The 5579-nt window shown below is 36.2% G+C and overlaps 1 pseudogene; it reads left to right on the plus strand.

Moving 5' to 3' along the window:
* Positions 1 to 492: 492 nt before the first annotated feature.
* Positions 493 to 4263, plus strand: LOC109079862 (annotated as a pseudogene).
* The last annotated feature ends 1316 nt before the right edge of the window (positions 4264 to 5579 follow it).

The following is a 5579-nucleotide window of genomic DNA, read 5'->3' on the forward strand; positions in this document are numbered from 1 at the left end:
GATTGATGTATATTTTCACCTCTTCTCAAGTACTTTAATGTAATAATTATTAGATTTATATGACAAGTTATAGGTTAATCTGAAATGCTTTTAAAATATTTTCGGCAATAAAACATTTTTTTTCCAAAAACACTGAGCATCTTGGCAGGATCGAAACAAATGGGAAACTGTTTAAGTGGAACTTTTGCAGAAAATATCACTTTTCAGTTGTCTGGTAGGATGAATTATTTTGAACGAGATTTCCTTAACCTTTATCTGTAAGGAGGAAATTTTAAGGCAACGTCCAAACTTTTTACAGTTTACATTATTAAAGAGATAAAAATCCCTGGTTCACTCATTCTTGCCTTTCTCTGGACCTCAGTTCTGAGAGATTCATATTGTTACTGGAAATTAACATCTAGTTCCATATATAATAACAGATATTAACATCCATAGCCCAGCAGGTGGAGGTATTTACACTCCGAGTCTGAATCAACAACAAGAAGCTCAGTGAAGAAGCCAGCGCGTGTTAGTGAACGAACAGAGCTGATGGCGGGGCTCGAGCTGCTGTCGGATCAGGGATACCGTCTAGATGGACGGAGAGCGTGCGAGCTGCGCAAGGTCCAGGCGCGCACGAGCGTGTTCGCGCAGGCGGACGGATCCGCGTATCTGGAGCAGGGCAACACTAAAGCGCTGGCCGTGGTGTACGGACCGCACGAGGTCAGGCCTTGTATCGTGTGTCGGATACACCAATAATAATAATACTACAAGCAATGCATGCAGTGTGTTTTATATAACAGGGACTGAACGGCATTGTTCTGAACACAACTGTAAACTTTGTGTCAATGTTGTGCTCAAAATGAGCCTAATTCTTCATAGTAATTTCTCATTTTCAAAAGCGCAAACGTAAAATAACGTTTAAAAAAAGTTTGTTATAAATGAAAATTTGTATAATATTAGCAGGTTTAAATACTGTTTTATTTATCACATGTTCTTATATTTCGTTAGCCTCAATGTGTTTTTGTAAACTCATAATCTTGTTATAATACTGTTCGAATCTGGGATTTTCAATATTTACTGTTTTTCATTATTTTATTAGTGTGCTGTCAAACGATTAATCGCATCCAAAATAAAAGTTTTTATTTACACAATATATGTATGTTTACTGTATATTTATTACTTATATATATATATATAAATACAAACACATGCATGCATGTATATAGATAAAAAATGTTATGTTTACATGTTAAATATATTTATGTATAATATAAAATATAAGAACGTAAATACATGAAAATATTTTTTAAATATACTGTATGTCTGTGTATTTATATATACATAATAAATATACACAGCACACACACATATATTATGTAATTTTGGATGATATTAATCTTTTGACAGCACTGGTTATTTGACATTATAATATTAAATTAGTGATGAGTACTAACAAAAAAAAAAAAAAAAAAAAATTCTGAAAAACAAAATCTGTTGTCCCTGCTTTTTAATTCATAAAAAATAAGTGAGATTTCAGTGATATTTTGAGCCATAACTAGTAGTAAATGTCCCCAGTTTCCATTTCAGAAATATTGAGAGATCAGGAGCGCTGGTTATTAGTTATGATGGGAGAACTTTCTGAAGATCTGAGGATTTTATCAACATGCAAACTACTGCAACACGATTCACACGATTTCTCGAAGCAGTGTTTCGAACACACCGTCTCAGTTATGAGGTTTTACCAAACAGATAGGGCAGTGTGTCAAAGCTGCAGTTTGTGTCATTTATCCATACTGTCGTCTCATTTGCTCTCTCTGGCTCCCTGTAGACGCGAGGCTCTCGCAGTAAATCTCTGCACGATCGCGCGGTCATTAACTGTCAGTACAGCATGGCCACGTTCAGCACGGCGGAGAGGAAGAGACGTCCACACGGAGACCGCAAGTCCAGCGAGATGAGCCTTCACCTCAAACAGACCTTTGAAGCTGCGGTGCTCACCGAGCTCTACCCACGATCACAAATCGACATCTACGTTAAGGTAAGAGCCCTCAGCTTAAACTAGATGTAATCTAGACGTGTGTGTGCTAACCTGCTGTAGCATGTTATAAAAGTATTATACTGGATATTAATATTTCTTTCTGCTTTCACTGACATGGATTTATTATTGTGAACATCTGTCCTGTAACTACCAAAAATTCATTCGTTTTCAGAATTTGAACCCTTTAAATGTCAGTTTGTTTAGATAATGCCACTGTTGTTTCCTTTTATGAACAACACAATAAATATATATATTTTTTTTTATCCATATGCACAATGCCAAGCATTTTGGGGAGTTATTTAGTCTTGGATATGTCAGTGATTAGCAGCAACATTAATTTAGATGCATTATCATTTCTTGTGCATTTCTCCTTAATGTCCTGAGTCTAACGATTTTTGTACCTATTGTAAAATAGATTCTTAAAGGAAATGAGGGTGAAAATACACATTTATCAATTTATGCTGTTTGCATTAATACAGCCAAAATTATATATATATATATATATATATATATATATATATATTAGGGCTGTCAAATGATTAATCACGATTAATCACATCCAAAATAAAAGTTTTGTTTTACATAATATATGTATGTGTACAGGGTATATTTAATTATGTATATATAAATACACACACATAAATTTATATATTTAGAAAATATTTACATGTATATACATTAATATATTTATATTCTTATATTTCATATTATATATATAAATATATTTAATATATAAACATAACATATTCTTCTTAAATATATACATGCATGTGTGTGTATTTATATATACATAATAAATATACACAGTATACACACATACATATTATGTAAACAAAACATTATACACCGTTATTTTTGGATGTGATTAATCGTGATTAATCATTTGACAGCCCTAATATATATATATAAATTTTTGATTGAAAAATATACGTAAGGAGACACGAGGCTTAATACAGATAAGGGTTTTCCTTCAAGAACTGTCCCACTGTGGTTTCCACCATTTATCCAGAGACTATTTTCAGAGTCTTTATTGATTTATAATACCTTAATTCACCTCCCATTACATTTACATTTAGTCATTTAGCAGACGCTTTTATCCAAAAGCGACATACAAATGAGGACAACAGAAGCAATCAAAAACTAACAAAAGAGCAATGATATACAAGTGCTCAGTTAGCTTAACACAATACACACAGCAAGGTTTTTTTTATTTTTATAATATAATAAAAATAAAACAATCTGTGTGAAGCATCTCAGCGTATTTGTACAGCGTGCAGCCTTTCAATCTATACTTAATTTGATAATTATTTCCGTCCAGTGTTTGCGCTATTTCTCTCCAGAAGTCATGAGCGACAACACTGTCTTTATACTGTTTTAATATAGTTTTGTGTATCTCATCACTTTGTGCCAAATTTCATGAGAGAAGTGTCAAACAAATCAAAAATCACATTTCGCAATGCAAAACTGCAAAGAATTGAGGACCCTCGCCAACTACCACATGTATATTTGTGAAAAGATTCAGGGAATCCGGAGAAATCACAGTACATGTAGGGCAAGGCAGAGCTTGACCTTTGAACCCTCAGATGGCATAATGCATAAGAAACCGTCATGCTGCAATGTTAAATATAGCCACATGGGCTCAGGAGTACTTTCGGAAAACCACTGTCTATTAACACAGTCTGCTGCTGCTGCATCAAGAAATGCAACTTGAATAGTTGTTACTCCAGGAGAAAGCGTCACTTACAATACAAAGATCAGATCGTGTCACATTTTATTGGCTATAATATCCACCATCGCTGTCTCTGGTCCTGTGCTGTAGATTCTGCAGGCAGACGGGGGAACTACAGCGCTTGTGTGAATGCTGCGACTCTGGCTCTGGTGAGGGGGGACGCTGGTATGGGGAGGGGGGGGAGGGGGGGGGGGGTGGGGGGGGGGGGGGGGGGGTGGGCCCCATGCGGGACTATGTGTGCGCCTGCACTGCTGGCTTTGTGGAGGACACGCCGCTGACCGATCTGTGCCACGCTGAGGAGAGCGGAGGAGGAACGGCTCTGGCGCTAGCCCTGCTGCCCCGCAGCGGAAACATCGCCCTGCTGCAGATGGACGCCCGCCACCAGGACCACCTGGATGCTATAGAGGCAGCCATGACGGCGTGTAAAGGTGTCAGTAAAGTCCTGGACGGCGTTGTGCGTCAGCATCTAGAAGAGGTTTCAGTTCTGACCAGAGATTGAGGAGGAGAGCAGCTTTGACCGTGTTATCACATTGTAGAATGAAGCCTACATTTGGCTGACGTGATAGATTGTGAACAACAACAAAAAATATGGATGAAAACCTCATGTATCATTTTTCTACAAAAAACTGTTTTGTAATAATAAAGATTTGAAAGAGTTTCCATGAAAAGGTCTTGGTATGTTTCTAAGCAGTTGCCAATCATTTTTCCTTCTGTGTACCTCTTTACACAATCATTTTTGTTTTCCCACTAATAGATTATAAACATTTATTCCACGTCTATTTTGTACTGGCAGTAATTTATGCGCAAAAAAAACATTGTGAATAAACACATCCTAATCAGGGTTTATCACACCAGGGAGTTCATGAAAAGTTATTAATTAAATGAATTGTAAATAAATAATACAATTAAATATTTAATAAGTAATAGAATTTGAAAAAGGTTGAAAAGCTAAAGTCCCTTTAAGGCAAGTCATTTCGCTCGGCGGCCTTTTTTGAAACGCCTCTCCCATTTCTTTGAATGGAGAAACATCAAATTCTCCAAAACGGTTTACCAAGCTTACGATTAAATTTCTTATTTGAAATCACCAGTGAAATCTGACAACAACTGCCTCATAAATGTTGTTCCTTATGGTCCGATAGCATAAAAAAATACTTATTTGTCAGGCTTGACCAGCCAGTGCGCATGCGCTCGTCTCAGAACGCTGACTTTACAGATTAACGATTGGCTCTTTCATTCAGAAGGCGGGGCTTCCTTCGGTAGAGCAGCCATATGGAGTGTTGCATTTTTCCCCATTCAGAACTATAGGAGTGACACATGGGTATTTTGGAAATGGGCAGCTGGTTTGTTTACAGCAGTTACCATGGAAACAGCTCTATTTCTGATGCTCCATAAGCGCCACCTGCTGCCAGAGAGTGGATTTACACTTATTCAGCCTGTCTGCTGTATTTGTTCAGACCAATGAGAAAACAGGACCAACATTTTGTTGTGAATCTGTTAGATGGAAAACAAACTAATGTGCATTCTAAAAATCTGAACACTTCAATACTAAAGTAGCCCATGTAGAATTGTTAATGGAGCGTTAGTATACGTTAGCAGATAACATGATATGTTGTAAGTCACCCAACCAGTATTTTTTTATTTGTTTAATGTCTATTGGTTTTTAATATAATTTCACTGTGTGTATGAGTACTTATTTGAACATTTCCAGCACATTTGAACAATACCGTGATATTATTATTTTTTATATATTATTTCGGTCACAATAATCATATGAAAATGTCATGCCATTTTATCTCTAATGTAAAATCATTCTGATTAAAAAAAAAAAAAATGGAC

This window comes from Cyprinus carpio, chromosome B2, assembly GCF_018340385.1.
Source record: "Cyprinus carpio isolate SPL01 chromosome B2, ASM1834038v1, whole genome shotgun sequence".
NCBI lineage: Eukaryota > Metazoa > Chordata > Actinopteri > Cypriniformes > Cyprinidae > Cyprinus > Cyprinus carpio.